Here is a 19,725-nt window from a genome sequence, read left to right as displayed (position 1 = left end):
GGTCAGCCAGGTCGGTTCCTTCTGAGGCCTCTCTTCTGGGCTTGTAGACGACCACCTTCTCCATGTGTCTACTGTGTGTGTCTGTGTGTGTGTCCAAATCTCTTTTTATAAAGAAAACAGTCATACTGGATTAGGGTTGACCCACATGACCTCACTTAATGTAATTACCTCTTTAAAGACACTTTCTCTTAATTAGTGTAGTGCAGCCCCTGGGGACACACTGACCTTGGGGTAGCTTTGTTTAAGGTCAGTAGACAAAAGCCTCAGCTCTTGCAGTCCAGAGGCTCTATGACTGCACTCTCCTTCTCTGCAAGCCGCCAAGCACCTGTCCGCAGCACCCCAGGTTCTGGCAGAAGAAAGAGCAGGATAGACTGGGGCAGATGCAGATGGTTCTGGCTCCAGGGTTTGGGCAAAGCAAATGCAATTGAAACAACAGTCGGCTGAGAAGGCCACAGAGAGAAAATAGAGGGATGTCAAAGGCAAAGGGTTCCAGGTCCTGAGTTTTCTAGCACATATTGGTCATTTGGATGCACTGAGTCATTTTGTGACTTTTGAAATCTGCCTTTAAGCATTTTAGTCTATTTCAGAATTTCTCAGGTTTGAAGACAAAGGATTCTAATGTTTTGCTATTTATTTTTCATTCAGTTTTAGCCTGTGGTGACTGTTTTGTTTGGACTGCAAAACCCAAAACATGAAACAGTCAAAATGCCTCACAACAGAGATCAGTTAAAACAACCTGAAAGTATAACCGTGGGGAATTAGTTGGAAACCACCTAAAGGTCTCATAACTGGAGGCTTGCCTGAGAGAATTGTGGCTGGTTACAGTCCAATACTTACTGTATGATCAAATGTTATAAAAAAATATGTTTATGCACATGCATGAATGCACAGATTCATAGAAAATAGTCTAAAGCACACACCTGGCCTGCCCACAGGTATTTCCAGGATCCAGGCAAGAGGACACATGGGGTCTCACATCCCATATGTCTAAATATTTACAAATTATAAATCAAACTAACAAACTGTTAAATAAAATATGTTCCATTCTTCCCTAACATATATGCTTTTCTTATGCTTTAGAAGTTTAGGATGAAATGTAGAATTCTTGGGCTCCTCAAAACTGTAAGTTGGGGAGAAGAGGCATGAAGTGTGGAGGTCATAGCTTCCCCACCACGCAGCTCTAGCTCAGCTCTGCCCCTGTTCTGTCCCCTTCTCTCCTCCCCATAGCATGAGGAGCCTCGTGTGCACATGTGTGAACCCCCTAGCCTGTGCAGCTGTGCAGGGGTGCAAACACTAGCCACATGGCCCACCTTTGTAGCACAGACCCAGGAAACAGGTCCATGCAGGTGAGGCAGTGGGCATGGAACATTTTGGCAATGAACTCTGGTCGCTTGTTGCACTAGTCCTTAGTGGGTTATAGCCCTTGGCCCCACAAACTCCGCACCTGGTAGAGAGGGGCCTGGCCAGAGCAGGGCAAGGGCAGTGTGTCAGCTTCCTATGGCTGCTGTAACAAACCACCACTAACGTAATGGCTTAAGACTACAAAAAAGAATTATCCTGCAGCTCTGGAGGTCAGAGGCCCAACACAGGTTTCAGCAGCTAAGCTCACGGTGTCAGCAGGGCTGTGCTCCTTCTGGACGTTCTGGGGGAGAATCCATTACCTTGCCCTTCTTCATCATCTGGAGGCCACCCACATTCCTTGGCTCGTGTGCCTCCCACATCTTCAAAGCCAGTCGTTGCATCTCTGCCAGTTCGTCCACATTCATAGGTCCCTCCGACACAGCTGGGAAAGGTTCTCTCCCTTTTAAGGGTTCATGTGATTAGACTGACCCACCTGGATAATCCGCATTTCAAGATTCTTAACCTAAATCACGTCTGTGAAGTTCCTCTTGCTATGTAAGGGACACTGACAAATTCCAGACATTAGGACGTGGACATCTTGAGGTGGGGCTGGGGGCCATTATTCTGCCTGCCATAGGCAGGGACCCCCTCTTAGGTCTAAGGCCCAAGATCTGACGTCAGTTTTACACATGCACAGGTGTTAACAGTGACTGCCTTTGAGTCTATGAGATGATGGAAAAGAAATCACTCTTTTCCGACTTTATTGTAGTCGGGAAGATAGTGGCTTGGAAGAAGATAAAATTTCAAATGGCTCTGTTGGTTTGGTTAGGGAATTGCCTATGCTCTACTTTTGTTGGAAATCTAGGTCACTTGCAGCCTTTATCTATAATCATCAGCACAGAGCAGAAATAACTGCCAGAATGTGAGTTAAAAATGAAAAGCAGCTAGTACCAGATGAAGCAAAACAAGGACAAAAATTCTAAAAATGACGGGCTGCTTCCACTGTGGTCCGGGGACCCCTGCACGGTGCCTGAGACTCTTCAGTGGCACAAAGTCAAAACTAGCTTCCCAGTGTACTGAGACGGTATTGCCCTTTTCTGCTCGCTCCCTCTAGAGTGAACAGTGAGGCTTCCAGAAGCTACGGTAATACCAGGGCAGATTGAAAGCAACAGCAAATGGGAGAAGCCAGCTGGCTTCCATCAAGCCAGACATGGATGAGATCTGCAAAAAATAGAAAACAACATCACTCTTCTAATTATTTTTTGCTCTGGGAAATAGTAATTTTTCACAAGAATGTTTCTGTTAATATGTTATGGGCTTATTATTGTTTAAAATAATGGTTTTTACATGTACTTAGTTTTAATTTTTAATACAGTAAATATTAATAAGCTTTGGGGGGTTTCTCAATGATTTTGAGGAGTGGGGGATCCTGAGGCCAAAAATGTTGGAGACCACTGAGCCTGGGCAGGCAAGAGGTCAGGGTCACATCCCACCCAGAGGGACCCGGCGAGGATGGACAGGCCTGGCCTGCTCTGCAGGGCTGGAGTGTGGGCGGGGGGCCTCTGCGGAAAAGCGGTGGCAGGTGGGCAGAGAAGGGTCTCCCAGCCAGCCAAGGAACACCTCTCAAGACAGAGAGAGAAGGGCGAGCCGGCTGATATGGCAGCATGGACAGCCAGCTCTCTGCCCCCCAGAGGAGTCTGGACCTGGTGGGCAATGAGGACCCTTTCTAAACTTCTGACTTGCCCATTTAGTGACATTAAGCAATTCTGGAGAAGTGGATTTGAATAGAAGGATGCAGAATGTGGTTTTCGGCAGGTAAAAGTGTGTGGGCCCCTGTCTACAGTGTGGGAAATGGTTTCAAGTCCTCAAGCAAATCTGGGTTAAGTAAGAATATGCTGAAGACAGCAGATCCTAAACGTTCTCATCACAAGAAAAACATATTTGTACTACATGTGGTGGTGGTTCACTAGACCTACTGTAGAGATCATTTTCACCGTAAGCACATATATCAAATTAGTACGTTGTACATCTGAAACTAATATAATGCTGTCGATTATATTTCAATTTTTTAAAGATGTTTTATTAACAAAATTTGTAGTCCTTAAAAAAATGTGTAGGATAATTAGTTCCATCCCCTCGGAGGCAAAGAGCTGTGGATTGGAAGCCTCACTTTGACGTTTACTGACTTTAGAGGGTGGGCAGCCCTTATCCTTTCTGGACCTCAGTTTCTTCACTATAAAATGGGAATTAAAAATGGGTTGTTGTGGGGGTCTAAAAAGCTGGAGCATGTAAAATATTCAGCACAGTGGTCACAGATTGCCTTTTTTAATGGTACAGGGCGGGGCGGGTGGGGCGGCAGGGGGGGCTCCGTTTGGAGGTTGCCACCTCTCGGCAGGAAACCTTTATTCTTCTTCCTAAATTCACTTTCTTTTTCCGGCCCAGCTTAGTCACCCACTTGGCAGTAGCTGGGCTTGGTTGCTCACAGGCTTGCCTAATTGCTCCTGGGGGAGAAGGGGAACCGGGCAGAGGCAGGACGCACCCGGGCTGCACCCACCCTGCCCCTCCCGCGCGCTGCTCCCGCCCCACCGCCTGATGTCGCCCCATGCGAAGCAGCCAATCCGCGGGCCCGCCGCCCTCGCCAGGTAGCTGGCTGGCACCTGGCTGGCACCTGCTCTAGCCAGCCGAGCCAGCGGGGCGGAGGCTGGAATGCGCTCTCTCTGCCACACCTCCTCCACCTGCGCTCGCTCACCAGCCTGCAGGAGCTCTGACCCGACCCTTGCCAGCTTCTCACCCATCCCATTCCTTTTGACAGCCCCTCTCCTTAAAAGGCGGTACCCAAATTCCTCAGGACCGGGTGGGGGAGGGAGGGGCGGGGAGCCACCCTCAGGAGACCCAAATTGGCTTTTTCTGCTTTGCTGGCAAAGATTGTCACAGGGAAGCGACTGCATGGAAGAAGAAATAGAAACCTGGGAAAATCAGATGGTTCCATGAGGAAACCAGAAGGAGGGCGTATGGGCAAGGGCCCCAGCCCAGACCACCGTCATCCAACACCCCCAGGACTTTCCTTAGAGACAGGAGTTTCATCTGACTTTGAGACCCTAGCTCAAGATGATTCGAGGAGAAAACATGACATTTCTGCTGTATACTATCAGTAATTAATTAAGATTTCTGATATTTACAAAATGACGGGCATCCTACTAAAATGCTTCTTATTTAATCTCTCCCTGAAGGTTTGAACCATTGCCCCTAATTCGCAGATGAAGAAATTGAGGTCCAGGAAGAGTGATTTACACAATTAGGAAGTGACAGAGCCAGGAAGAAAACTCTTAATGTAACTCTTTTCCACCTCTCTTAACTCTGTAATGTATGGGTTAACATCCAGCTGAAGTCAGAATTCCCTGGGCAGAGGACAAAAACAGATTAAGGAGAAAATACCCATTTTGTTTGTGGCTGTACAGCCCATCTTGTCTTCATAGCAGCTCATCAGAAAATCCCATGATCTGTTTGTTCATTCATTCAACAAACATGTGCTGAGTCGGCCTATGAGCCAGGCGCTGCACTCAGGCAATGCAACAAGCAGACATTAATATCTGCCTTCGGGGAGCTGACATTCTAGTCGGGTAGGGTTTTGGGGGAGACAGGCAATAAACAATAAGTGTAAGAAAACAGTAATTTAATTGTATATTAAAATAAGTGCTATGAGAAAAGCAGAGCCTGATAAGGGGGCTTGAGAGTATTGGGGAGGTAGGAGAAGATTGCAGTTATAAATAGGGTCGCCAGGGTAGGATTCATTGAGAAGACAGAGAGGGCATCACCTTCTGCTGCCTTAGGAAACAGTTTTCTAGGCAGAGGGAATGGCCTGGGCAATGGTTCTGCGGCTAGAGGGGGCTTGGAACAGGAGGACGGCTGCAGGGCTAGAGAGGAGGGAGGAGGTAAGAGAAGGGGAGAGAATGATGGGGTATAAGGTCTGGAGGATGGGGACAGGTCACATCCTGTAGGATTTTGTAGATCATTATAAAGACTGCTTTTCACTCTGGATGCCATGGGAGGCCATCAGGGGAGTGACATGATCCGACGCTCATTTTAACCAGATGGCTCTACCTCTGCTGAGAGTAGCTACAGAGCCATGGATGGAAGCAGAACACCAGGTAAGAGGCACTCCAGGAAATCCAGCTGACCGACGATGGTGGCCAGAGACCGAGGTGGGAGCAGTGAAGGTACAGAGAAGCGTTTGGACTATGGGTCTCTTTTGAAGACAGTCCATAGGATTTGGTGATGGACTGAACGTGGGTCATGACCAAGAAGAGTCAGAGGTGATTTGAAGGTTTGACCAAACTGAAAGAACAGAGTTTCCATTACATGAGACAAGAAATGCTACAGCAGGAATGTTGGGGGTGGGGATTAACAGTTCGTGTTTGTTTCTCGGCAGTTGTGCAAACCAGTGATAAGGCACAACCACCGCAAATGGTGTGGGCACTTTCCCCATGCTCCAGTGCCCTCTTTCCCACCACCTTATGCCCCCGGCTTCCCGTCTACCATCACTGTCCGGTAAATTTCTACTTAGCTTTAAAATCTTTGGTAGATAGTGATGCCGGGGTTCTTGTTTGCGGAGCCAAAGAATGAGCTTCACAAACAGTCAAGGTAGGAGAGCAAGGTACAGGCTTTTATTTAGAGATAAAGTGAGAGGACAGAGCTCCCGGCTCACGCCAGGAGGGGACAAGAGAGTCCATAGTGATGTGTTGTCTAGGGGTTTTATAGGCAGTTGAGGATTTTTCGAGAAGGTGAAAAACAGTTTAGGGGTGTGGAATTGTTAAGTGGCACCTGAATATTAAAAATTAACTTAACATAAGGAATTTCCTGCCTTGATTTCTCTCTGGGACACCAGCACCTGGGTCCAGGAGCATATCAAAAGGCTGCCTGCCCAGCCCCCAAGGTGGGCCGAGGTATTGTCTACTTGCTAAAGAAGCTTGCCTCTTGAACTTCCTGGGTGTTAAAATGCAATCTTATCTTTAAGATGGAATTCTTCCTGCCTTTAACCATGCCGTCTACAGCTGGGTCTGCATGCTAAGTTAGTTGCTCAGTTTGCAAAATCACCTCATCAGATCTGAAGGAGGAGAGACAGCACATAGGCCTGGGCCTTTTAGCATGCTAAAGTAAATCTTACACATGGTTACAAATGATTAGCATAATAAAATATGTGCTACTCTTCTTTATCTGGGAAACATTAACTGATCTCACTGAAGAATGATTCTAGAGCTCAATGTTTAACATAGAGTTTTAGTAGGGGGGGTTTCCTTGCATGCAGTTACATTGCTCTGACTGCAGATAACCCGCCCTGCCCCTCCGGAGGCCTTCACTCTATTCTGACTACATCTATGGTCCCTGTCTCAATGGCACCTTCCTATGAATCCTCCTATGACACTAAGAGCCTAATCAGGCCTCCCTCCAAACAATCTCCACCCCTATAGACTCTGCCACCCAGCATGACACTTGATTATGGGCTAGCCATGGTGGTTTTCTGCTTCCTGGAGGTCTGCTCGCTATCATTCTTAAAAAGGCAAGGCTCACCTTTTATCTGTTGTATCTCACAGGGTAACTAGCACATGGAGCTTGGCTCCTAAGGCGACTTGATCAGAGTTTATCAACTGAGCTGCTTTTATACTTTGTGGTCAATGACCGTTGCCGTTTCAGATGGGAATCAGATTTGGGGTCATGAAAACAGCACCTTTAGTACAAAAAGTCTTGTCATCAGGTGAGAAACTTGGACTCCAGAGGGAGAAAGTAACTGGTCCAAGGTCTATATATCTATATTTAGCTAATATTTAAAATTAAGATTCTAATAAGTCCTATTAGATTTTGGAATTAAAGAGCCAGGCCTAGGACATAGTTGCTCTGATGTTTGGTGTTCTATCCCTTACATTCATAAAGCTGAGCCTGGGCAACTGGCATCTCCTAAAACAGGCTCCAGTTTGAGATTGTGCTTAAGAATGGGTACAAAAAGTGTTTTGGAACAGACATTCTCATGCTCTGTTAGTGGAAATGTAATTGCCACAACCTGTTTGGAAAACAATTTGACAATATCTAATCAAAGTTGTAAATGAACAAACTGTTTAACCCAGCAAATCCTTGTCTGATATTTGCCCTAAAATAGACCCAGGTGGTGGGATGCCATTTATGCATTATTAGTCATTACATCAAGTTTGTAGTAGCAAAATGTGGAAACAACCTAAAAGAATGTTAATAGGCAAGTAGCAAGATAAACATAGTTATGTATGTAAGGTGGGCAGTTGTGGAAAGGAATGGATAGGTCTACCATGGTGACAGGAAATCAGGTCCAAGGGGACAAACGCAAAATATGGAGCAGTGTGTGTATGAGATGGTCTCATTTGTACAAGAAAAACATGAACCTGTCTGCATAAATATGTAGTATGTACATAATATATTTCTGGAGTCATAGGTTTATGTACCTATACACACTTGAATATTTTCAATTTTTGTACATTTTGTTAAGTAATTAACAAAGAAGTTTAAAAAATAATTAATCAAATGTCTTAACAAAATATATTCATAACAATTAAATACTAAATATTGCAAAAATTATTCTTTGCCAGGAGGATCTGTTGCCCCCTTCAGTTGTAGATGACCTGGATAAATAGCTCTGCCGTCCTCCGAAGAAGGAAATCTCTCAGTGACCATTTGCCTGAGGAAGCTCACCCATTTAGACTGTCACCAGCATGGTCATTCTTGCTGGTGAGTATTGGACAAATCAGAAAATGACTCCACCAGATAGGTGTCCTTGAGAGGCCAGACCTCAGAAGGTGAATTCCCTTCAGTTGTAGATGACCTGGATAAATAGCTCTGCTGTCCTCCGAAGAAAGAAATCTCTCAGTGACCATTTCCCTGAGGAAGCTCACCCGTTTTGACTGTCACCAGCATGTTCATTCTCACTGGTGAGTATTGACAAATCGGAAAATGACTCCACCAGCTAGGTATCCTTGAGAGGCCAGACCTCAGAAGGTGATCAAGAATACAAGCTTCTACCTGTTGTCTCTCACCTGTTTCCTGGAGGCCTGTGTCCCAGGCTTTAGCAAGTGTGAGCCACCCACATCTGCCTGAGGAAATTGGCCCTCAGTTGGCAGCCACTAGCCCTGAGCCAGAGTCTCTGCTGTGAGGCTGCAGCAGCGGCATCTGTTACCCTCTCCCCACATCCAGGCGGCCCTGAGTCACACAGCTTTGCACTGTTTCCCTCTCCAGTTCGCATTCAAACCCCTTGAAACATAGCTCCACTAACAGAGGAACGGTGTCCTAAAGGGACTCTTGATAAGACAACCCAAAACATAAGCTATGACGTTGAATACTGGCCCTCACGGTCTGATTCCTGGAACCTGCGCACGTTACCTTGCATGACAAAAGGGATTGTGCAGACTAAGTAAGAGAGTTTGAAATGGAGATAGCACCCTGATGGTACTTTCCAGGGGGGCCTGATCTCGTCCCATGACTTCTTAAAGAGGACAATCTTCAGAGGGAGACATGACAAGAAGAATGGTCAGAGAGATGCCAAACGCAGCTGGCTGGTGGAGGAAGGCGTCATGGCCAAGGATGTGGGCGGCCTCTGGGGGAGGAAGAGGTAAGGAAATCGATTCTCCCTGGAAAGAAGCACAGCCAGCTTCCAGGAAGGAACACAGCCCTGTTAACACCTTGATTTTAGTCCAGTGAGTCCTGGGTAGGACTTCTGACCTCCAGAATTTGCGTTATTTTAAGCCATTGAATTTGTAATAATTTGCTATAACAGCAACAGGAAATTAAGACAAGTATTCTGGCTGAAAGTGTTTAATGTGAATCTGACAAAGGGTCTATAGTTCCTCTAGATTGAAGGAAATACAGGGGCTGAGGGAGCAAATTAAATGACAGCAGGAGGAAACAGCAGAAACCCAAAACATGGCATGTTTTGAAGACAACTAGCCTGGATTATTTTAAAAGCACTGTTAAGGATAAGAAATTCAGGAGGGACTGCTTTGGACTAAAATTGAAGAGACGAACAAAAGGAGCATGTGATACTCGATTAGATCCTGATTCAAAAAAAGAAGGGAAAGAAAACTACACATGTGGAGAAGTTTAAATATAAAAATGTTATTCCTAACTGCTGGAATATATAAGGGTAAACTATCATAGTGACTGCAGCTTAATTTCAAATAATTCTGAAGAAAAGGTACAGAAAGGAGGGAGGGAGGGAGAAAAATAGAGTAAGGAAAGAGAAAGAAAGAATATAAATATGACAAAATGTTAACTGCCCAGTCTGGGTGGAACATTTCTGCTACAATGAGTTGGTTCTATAGTCTTTCAATTTTTCTTCTATTTGAAGATGTTCACAATAAAACTTGAGATGAGGAGAAACCTGAGCTGTTGGAGAATTTTAAGACAGAACAGCCGTCATGGCAAATGCTATATACATAGATGGATGTCTGTGTTGGGTTTTACAGTGTCTTCCATTCATGTGCTAATTCATTCATTTATTTTTTTCATTTACATACTTATCAAGCATGCATTGTCTTCTCTTTCAAGGTCCCTAGTTAAGCCACAGAGCTCACAGGTGGAGAACTCCTCCCAGAGGAGGGAATGCACCTGTTGAAATTTCCTGCTGTGCTCTAGGCAGTTGGCTAGCCTGGAGTGAGAAAGACCCACTTCTGGATGAAGCAGAAAGAGATCTTAGCAACTGTCTCCCCTGGTCAGAGAGAAAGGAAGGGAATGGGAAAGATCTTCTGGAGGCTGGCAGGCTGTGCTCTGCCGCAATCCCAGGACTCACCAAACAGGGCACTTGGCCCAGAGACCACCCATCTGCCAGAGCCAGGCAGAATCATTCATTCTGCCCATCAGCTAAAGTTTCTTGATCCCTATGGTGTGTCAGGAGCCAATCTTGATGCTATGGGTTCACAGCGGAGCAACCAGAGTTCCTACGCTTGTGGCGTTTATGTTCTTTTTGAGGCTGGGGATGAGAAATAAGCGAATAAAAGAGTAAAGGTGATGTCAGGCAGTGAGAAATGCTGCAAAGACAAACGAAGCAGAGTGCTGGGGGGTGGGGGTGTAGAGAGAAGCCTGTGCAGTGGGGATATCCTCCTGAGAAGGCGGTCTTTGCAAGGAGGCCCGAGTGAAGTGAGGAATTCACCACCGGGACCTGTGGGAGGAGGAAAAGCATGAGCAGAGCCCGGGTGGAGAATGTTCTCAGTGTGTTCAAGCACGGGGACAGTGTGGGAGATGGCAGGAAAAGAGGCTGTGGGGTAATAGTAATCGTTTTTAAAATTTCGTCTCTGTTCTTGGTTCCTGCCGGGAGAGTGCCTATAATCCTTAGGATTTCCTGAGTGACAGAGGTGATAGGACTGTCTTTTGTTGTTTGTAACAAACAACAAACCACACCCTTTCAACCACACCGAATTATGTTGAGGTGAGTCCTCCAGGGAGAAACTTCCATAAAAACCCCTAAAGAGTGGGAAATGGGGAGCTTCCAAGTATGCAAACACATCCGTGTGCCGGGAAGGGGGAGCACCCCAACTTTCGGACCTCGCCCCATGTACTGCTTCATCTGGCTGTGCACTGGCCCAGGAGGAGAAGGTTTTCCTTGACCCTCTTAGGGTTGGGCCTGAAAATTGAAGTGACAAAGACAGATTGAAGGAGAAAAGCATACACATTTCATTGAACTTTTACAGGTGCATGGGAGCCTTCACAGGAGAATGAAGGCTGAAGAAGAAACCAGAGCAGGAAGCTTTCATAACTTTAGACAGAGAAATAATATGTCTGTGAGGAATTGACAAGGCAGAAGGCTTTGGGCTGGAGGTAGTAAACGGTGAGGAGCTAACGAGGTTTGTTTAGACAGACTTCTGAGCCTGAAATCTCCTGTCTCTGGCAATAAGGATCTCTCTCCTTCCTGGTACAGGAAAACTGCCCTTCACATGAGAGGTTAACCTCCTGCTCCCAGGGACCAAGGGCGAGGTGGGGCAGGTCAGAGTGGCTTTCTGCCCCTGCCGGTTCCTCAGTCTCCTTCAGCTTAAGGCATGCCACATGCCAGGCTGCTGTATTTTGGGGTCTCATGTCTTGAACTCCATCATATCCTGTATAATAAACTCTAACAGTAGGCATAGCATATTGTTCTCAGTTCTGTGAGTTATTCTAAGAAACAACCAAGCCTGAGGGTGGGGCATTACAGGACCCCTCAACTTGGTCGCCAAGTTGGACAGAATGTGGGTAACATGGGGACCTGATGCTTGTGAGTGGCATCTGCAGTGAGACCCGTCTTGCAGGACTAGAGTCTGAGGCTAACTTTGGGTAGTTAGTGTCAGAAGTGAATTGAATGGTAGGAAGCCTAGTTGGTGTCCAGAAAGTTGGAGAATTGGTGGATGGTGGGGGAAGGATATCGTTTGGTGCTAGAAGTGCTATAAGTAAAACACATCAGAGAATACTCAGTGATTGATCTTGCTAACACTTTCTTCTGTTTCAGTCTGTTTTTCCTGTTTCAGCCAGCAACAGTTCGCCCTCAGGTGGGAAAGATTTGAATTTACATCTCTGTCACTCCCAAGGGTCATCTGAATTCGCCAGCTGTCATAATCATCAGAAGGGGTTTGGACTTGACTCAGGTCCAAAACATAATAATACATTATATTTATGACATTATGATAATATCAAAAACATAAGAGCAAGCTAAGACTGACTTAAATGCCATGGTGACTCACATAACCAACAGGGTGGGTTAAAAAATCGAACGAAGATCCAAGGGCCCACCCACTCAATGAAATTCTTAAGAATCTGGACAGGTGCCACCCAGGACATTCCCCAGGTGACTGAAAATAAACTGCTGCTGTCACACACCCATAGGACCAAACAAGAGGCCCGATATTGGGTTGGTTTATTCAGATTTGGGAGGAGCACAGATTCAACATCTGGAAATATTGTTAATTCCTATCCATACGATCCCCAAAAGATCACGTTAGAGCAGGAAGCTGAACTTACACAGGCTGTGTCTGAATTAGAAAAAGCAGCCGCTCTCTCAGCACCTCTGAACCCTAAGATGCCCAGTCAATATGATTTGGGGGAGTGTCTGCCGCTGGGTGTGCAGAATGGAAACTACGGCAAAAGTCTGTGTGTGTCTCCCAGTGGTGACCACTAAATTTTGGACGAAGATTTCCACACTACTTGAGAGACAATTACTAGCTTGCCTTTAGGCATCTGAGATCACCTCGATGCCTGAAGGACATGAAATAACCGTAAAACCTGAGATACCCATAGCGTCTCGGATGACGTCAGAAAAACACTCTAATAAGGAAGGCAGTGCCCAGAGAAGGTCCATAATAAAATGAAAATCATTTCTACAGGAACAAGCTACCAGGGGAATCAAAGAGGCACCCACTGCATCCACAGGCAGGCAGCCTCTTTTCCCTGAAGACTGACTTTGGAACCACCTGAGGACCTGCAGGGACCTAATGCCACTTGGACAGTCCCAAGAGCAGCAATCAAACTGACCGACAAAGAGCTCCTTAGTTTATGGACGGCATTTCCAAGGGCAATGGGCAGTATCCTGTTTGGAAAAAGGCAACATCAAGACCAGTGGATAGAAACACTCTGATTGAGGAAAGTAAGAATAAATCAGCTCAGCAGGCTGAATCGCATGTTCTTTTCACGGCAGTGATAGAAGAACTGAACAATAGTGAAAATGAGTTTTTACCAACTCATGGCCAGTAGCCAGCATGGTCATGTAAATGGCAACGGACAAATGACTATTAGAGGTCTGCTGTTAGAGGTCCATCCCTGTGGAAATCACTCTGGGAATTCAAGGGGCTCAAAAGTAAGACTGTTGATGCCCATCAGAAGAACTCCTTTCCAGGTTCAGAAGGCGACCGGAACCAAGTGGGCCTTTTGGTGTACTCCCCTGGCCACCTGGATCCATCTGGAGATGGGGTGGTTGCAGCAATGCAGAGATGGACCTTAAAAGGAAGCAGAGCATTTTCCTGAGGTCGGTGAGTCATAGAAGCAAATTATGGAATCTGATCAGTATTATGCCCGTTTTACAATTACAGTAAAAGTATGGCTCCGAAATCATGGGTAACTTACACATGGCTGCACACATGGGCATGGGTGAAACAAAATTTGAGTTCAGGCCTGTCTGACGATGTCTGCCTGCAAAGGGAGGAGCAGAACGAGTGTGGAGGCCTCCCTGGCTGCACAAGGATTCTTTAGGTGGCAGAATGGAAGTTTGGGATGAGAGGCAACTGCTCAGCTGTGGCTGAAAAGTGCAGGAGAAGTAAGAGCAATACAGTTCCTGAGATTGGGCCAAAGGCTTTATAGCCAGACAAAAAAGGGATAATGTGGTTAAAAAGGTGTGCCTGATCAAATAGGTGCATTTTTATTCCTTTTAGAACATGCTGCCCTGCTGCTCTACATGACACTGGATCAATGGGCTTCTCTGCTTTAGGAAAAGGGCTAATCAGAAGTCAGTTTAATTAGCTCCATACACAAAAGGCACAAATTTCCAGTTATAAAATAATAAGTCCTGGGGATATAATGTATAGCATGGTGACTATAGTTAATAATACTCTATTGCATATTTGAAAATTACTAAGAGAGTAGATTTTAAAAGTTCTCATCACAAAGACAAAAATTTTGTAACTATGTATGGTGGCATATATTAACTAGACTTATTGTCATGATCATTTGGCAATAAATAAAAATACCAAAACACTGTATTGTACACCTGAAACTAATGTAATGTCATATGTTTTTACTTCGATAAAAAAAAATGTGAAGTTTATCAATATAGAGACAGTCATTAATATAATGTATCATATTCTTAGATTCAAGAAGAAAATCATGTTACTATTTCCATAAGTGCTAAGTAACTTAGGACACATTTCCATATTCATTCCTGAAAAAAGAGAATCATTTCTTAGCCTTGACCCCTAAAATTGACTTTCTCGGGTCTCTAAGGAGAGAGCAGTGTTAAATACCAGGGTTTTTGCAGGAGGAAAAGGCTCTCTATATTGGAAAAGTTTCCCCTTACTTCTCAGGAACTAAACGTGGCAATCTAGGATCACAGAGTCACCGCACAGGCCAGAGGGAAGACCCCAGATATCATGTAGGTAATCCTTCTTGGTACAAGAAGAAGTACAAGAAAAATAGGGCAAAGGGGTCAGAAAGAGTGTCCTGGCTCCGCCCACTAGGGATTAAAGCCCCCGAGGGAGAAGAAGAGAGAAGAGCAAGAGAAACGTCTGCGGGGATTGGGAGCTAATTTAAAGACCCTGACACAGTGCCCTCGCTGAGCATGGCAGCCTCTTAGGGTCTCCAGGGCTGAGGGATTTCGTGAGGGCAGTGACAGCCGGCCAGAATTCCTATGGGAACTGAGTTCATTTCTTTCTAGAGACATTCTTGATTGCTCTCCCCCATCCTGAGAAGCGGGGCCACAAAGGTGGACAGAAGTCGCCTGAGATGGTGACAAGGAGAGAGGTCCCAGGGCTGAGAGCTCAGGAAAGAGCCAGGACCAGAGAACCAGCCTGCAGGAGTCATGCGCGCCAGCAAGGACCAAGGACCAGTGGCCCAGCTCTGCGCTATACCCTCACCCCCAGGTGCCTTTTTGACAGTGAGGTGGTAGAACACAAACACCTTGAGAGACGGAGAGCATAGCGCTGATGAGCACTTTCATCTTTGGACTTCCTACTTACCCCAAGGAGAGTGAACTAACCCCAGAGAGAATAATTAAACTCTGAAAAGAGGAAGCAAGCTAACAGTCTCACTAACCCTCTTCCACCATCTAGCAGGAATGGGGACTTAAGAGTGCAATGCCAGCAGGTCACAGAACATAAGAGTGCTTTGCGGATCTGAGCTTGATGTGTTCATTTCCACTTGCTGACTCTCAGAGTTCATTCTCCTGAGGCTCTCAGGACCTCCTGACATATTGATCACTCGGTCTTACTGGGAACGCTCTGTTTACGTGGCTTGGGACATCATACTCCTATAGGTATCTCCTCCCTCCAACCTCTACATGTTGGAGTGCCCCAAGGATCTGTCCTTGGAACACTGCTCTTGTCATCCACATCCCTGCCTCCCGACGTATCCCAAGACCCAACTGTCCTCTAGGTTCAGACCATATGTCAAAGTGCCTGACGTATTGCATGGATGTCTAGTAGGCCTTTCAAAGCAAGCTTGTCCAGAACTCTTAACTCCCAACCTGCTCCATCTCCAGGTGCCCCCACCTCTATAAAATGGCACTCTCAAATAACCATTTATTCCAGTTGTAAATGTAGGAGCCATCCCTGACTCCTTTACTTCCATTCTGCCTTACATCTGATCCATAGCAAGTCCTGCTGGCTTTACCACTAAACCACCATCAATTCTCACCTTGTCTCCCAACTGGGTTACCTGCTTCCATTCCCGTCTAGATCATTCTCCACCTAGCAGCCAGAAAGCATTGTTTAAAACATAACACAGACCTGTCCCTTGCCCACCCAATACCTTCCAAAGTCTTCCTGTCACAAGTAGAATAAAATCCAACCTCTTCTCTATGGCTTATATAATAAGTTTGATACAGGGACCCTGTAAGTCCCTATGTAATCTGACTCCTGCTTCTCTCTCTTGTTCCATTTCTAATTTCTAACACCTCTAACTTGCCTCTGCTTTGCCTACCCCATTCTAATCACATTGGCCTGCTTACCTTGTTCCAACCATGCACACCCCAAACTTCTTCCTGAGTAAGGGCCTTTGGCCCCTTGCTTTTCTCTCTGCCCCAAAGGCCTGCCCTAGCTATACACGTGACTTACTTAATTCACTTCTTTCTAGAGACATTCTTGATTGCTCTCCTTAAAATAGCACCCCTCCATCATCTTTCACATTCCCCATGAGTAAGGGGAGTTGGCTTGAGAATGGGGCCAACATGGGAGGACATCAGAGCTGAGAAATGAAGAGATACAATAGTGATGTATTTTTCTCTAGTCATATATCCATCATGAGAAAAATAGAGGTCCATCCCTGTGGAAATCACTCTGGGAATTCAAGGGGCTCAAAAGTAAGACTGTTGATGCCCATCAGAAGAACTCCTTTCCAGGTTCAGAAGACGACCGGAACCAAGTGGGCCTTTTGGTGTACTCCATGCCTGGACTTGGGCTCTTTGCCGTATCATGAGCCAACAGAATCTCTTTGTCTGAAAACCCAGTTTAGACTGTGTTTTCTGCTGCTTGCAACCACATGAGTCCTGATGGTGAGAACCAAACCCATCTACACCCATATGCTGTCTACCTTGACATGACTTTCTGCTGTCTTTGTCAACTTGACTTTACTCTGCAAAGTAAACATTTTCTCAATTGACCCCTTAAAAACTTATTGGTAAAATCAACATTGTATAGCAATACAGTAGTTGTGAATAAATGTAAAAACTGCTGAGTCATGCTTCAAAGTTGCTGAGTGGCCAAAACAAATTGCATCATCACTGTCTTTGACAACATGACTACTATACTATGAAACTCCCACAAAGATAAAAAGTTGCAAGTGACTTTATTGTTACTGCCAGGAACTTCCTAAGATTCAACTGATTTAAGTGAATATCAGACTGCTAGATATTTCAATAGATCATATCAAATGACTATTTTTACCTCAAGACTAAACCTTCCCTCTCTGAACCTTTGAATTTCTGTGTACACCAACCCTAAATGATCATGTTGTGATCTTTACCCAACCCTAATCAAACCCCTACCTTGAAAGACCTACTTTAAACCAGCCCCCCAAAGCCCCATAAATATCTAAATATTCTGATGTTGTCTTTCTCATTCTGACACTCTAAAGACTCTGCCTAGGGGACAACAAATTCAGATTGGCTGACCAACCAGTTCCAGTGGTATTTTTGATGCCGGGGTTCTTGTTCACGAAGCCAAAGAATGAGCTTCACAAACACTCAAGGTAGGAGAGCAAGGTACAGGTTTTTATTTAGAGATAAAGTGAGAGGACAGAGCTCCTGGCTTACGCCAGGAGGGGACAAGTGAGTCCGTGGTTGGCTTATTGTCTAGGGGTTTTATGCACGGTTGAGGACTTTCAGGAATGAGGGTAAAGGGTTAGGGGTGCAGACTTGTTGAGTGGTCTCAGAACACTCATTTTTGATGAGTAATAGAATAAATTTTCTGCTCTGATTCTTTCTCAAGATAGCAGTTTCCCTCTGGGAGTATGTCAATTAAGACCGCCTACCCTGCCCCCAAGATGGGCTGGGTGTTGCCTGTTTGCTGAAGTAAGTTAAGAATCTTACATCTTAACTTGTTGGGCTGTTTATAGTTCGGCTTGCTTACTAAATTAGTCTTTTTCCTAGGTTGCAGATTACTTGGTTAGGATCAGAGAAGGAAATACAGCACATAGGTACGGTTAAAATAAGCTGGGCCTTTTAGCAGGCTAAGGTAAATTTTACAGTGTCATGATCTAAATTGATACAGTGAAGTCACGGGTTATGCTGGGACACTTCTCTTTATCTGCAGAACACTGAAACATTCCAGGCCAAGTTGCTGCTGGCCTTTTGAGCTTTAAGTGATCTCACTGAAGATGTCTATATTCCTAGTCTGGTATCTTTACCCTAGAGAATTAGTGTGACTCTGACTTTGCCTAATGCTTATCACAGAGCTTCAATAGGGACTTCTTTGCACATTGCTACATTGTCCTGACTGTAATTATCTTGCTCTGCTTTTTTCCAGAGGCCCTCACCTTACTCTTCCTAATCCCACGGTCTCCGTCTCATTTTCACAGAGTAAGCATTTGAGAATAAATACAAGTAACTAATCCTAGACTCCATGAGTGTGTGTGTGTGCATGTGCACATGCTGTTAGGGACTTTCTGAAAAGTGATATCCAGGTGCTGTCTTTCTTTGGCCACATGTGTTACATTTCTTTCTGCCTACTTTTTCCTGACCTGCCATCCTCACGAATCTCTTTTCTTGGGCCATCAGTGAAGTTGGAAAGTGTATTTGTCTTCTTTTTCTTCTACAGCAGTTTATGTAATTGCAAAGGCCATATGGTATAGTGGACAGACCTGGAACCACCCCTTGCCTTGACACTTACTAAATATGATGATTTAGAGGATATCACTTAGCCTGAGCCTCATATTCAAAATGCAGGTAACACTATGTCTTTACCAGGGTTCTCCAAAGAACCATAAGCAATAGGGTATATTATACAAAGACAGAGAGAGAGTAAGGAGGCCAGAGGGAGAAAAAGATTTATTTAAAGGAATTGGTTCACATAAACGTCAAGGATTGGCAAATCCAAAATCTTCATGAAAGGCCAGCAGGTTGGAGATCCAGGAAACAGTTGCAATTTGAGTCCAAAGACAATCTGATGACAGAATTCCTTCTTGCTTAGGGGAGGTCAGTCTTTATCCATCAAGGCCTTCAACTGATTGGATGAGACCCACCCATGTTATGAAGGGTAATCAGCTTTACTCAAAGTCTACTGTTTTAAAAGTTAATCATGCATTAAAAATCTCCTTCAGAAACATTAGAATAATGTTTGACCAACTTGGCCTAGCCAAGTTGACACACAAAATTAGCCATTAAGCAATACCAGTCTTTCTGTTTATAACAACAATAACAAGAAATCCAACTTGATCTTATGTCATTTTCCCAACCCCGAATATTACCACTTTCTATTTTTGTAAAGTTAATCAACGATCAATTACTATTTTTCTTTAAATTGACTCAATTTTGAATTTAAATTTATTTTAAAGGAGGGTTTATTTCACTACATTTTCTTACAAGCTTGTATAATATAAAAATTCACTATAAAAATAACCACAATATGAAGAAATTCATGTTCTTAAAGTCTAGCTAGAAAACAGTGCCTTATCTAGTTTCTGTGCCTGAGTCCTGATCAACCTTTGTTAAAAGGAAAGGAAAGAAAAGAAAAAAGACAAAAAGACAGGCATTGGAAAAAAAGAAAGAAGACAGGCGTGCAGCATACAAACTGAAATCATCCTCTGCGACATAATCAGAGGATTGAGGAAAATATTCAAAGGGAATAATTTTTCTTACCATGAGACTTGATATGTTATTTCTGGGAACAATCTAAAATTATTTTGCTAAATGATCTAAAATCATTTTGCTACAATCCAAAAGCATCACTCATGGATACCTATCTCACACCTTGGGAAACAGATTAAGGGAGAAGCTCTGCTTTGAAGAGAAGGAATCCAGTGTCTAAAGGCAAAAAAGAGAGAGACTGGCAGTACCTGTTTCATGGGGAACTGAGGCATAAGATGCTGCTTGCTCTGTAGGGTAAATTTTTCTCTATTTTCCCTAAAAACTTCTCAGTAAAATCAACACTGGAAGTTAATGCACTGTGGTCCTTGTGGATGTAAAAAGTGCTGAATTGCACCTCACAG

The 19,725-nt window shown here is 44.6% G+C and overlaps 1 long non-coding RNA gene across 2 annotated transcripts; it reads left to right on the top strand.

Annotated features, from left to right (window-relative positions):
• Positions 1-4,496: 4,496 nt before the first annotated feature.
• Positions 4,497-14,542, top strand: LOC118930163 (uncharacterized). Of its 2 annotated transcripts, none has more exons than XR_008997698.1 (3): positions 4,497-5,543; positions 7,953-10,780; positions 11,831-14,542. It is a non-coding gene; the product is annotated as an uncharacterized LOC118930163 (long non-coding RNA). The 2 variants fall into 2 exon arrangements; XR_008997697.1 differs by lacking the exon at positions 4,497-5,543 and adding an exon at positions 5,807-5,982.
• The last annotated feature ends 5,183 nt before the right edge of the window (positions 14,543-19,725 follow it).

This window comes from Manis pentadactyla, chromosome 5, assembly GCF_030020395.1.
Source record: "Manis pentadactyla isolate mManPen7 chromosome 5, mManPen7.hap1, whole genome shotgun sequence".
Classification (NCBI taxonomy): domain Eukaryota; kingdom Metazoa; phylum Chordata; class Mammalia; order Pholidota; family Manidae; genus Manis; species Manis pentadactyla.
The sequence above is the reverse complement of the archived record's forward strand: the minus strand, read 5'-3'. Positions and strand labels throughout refer to the sequence as shown.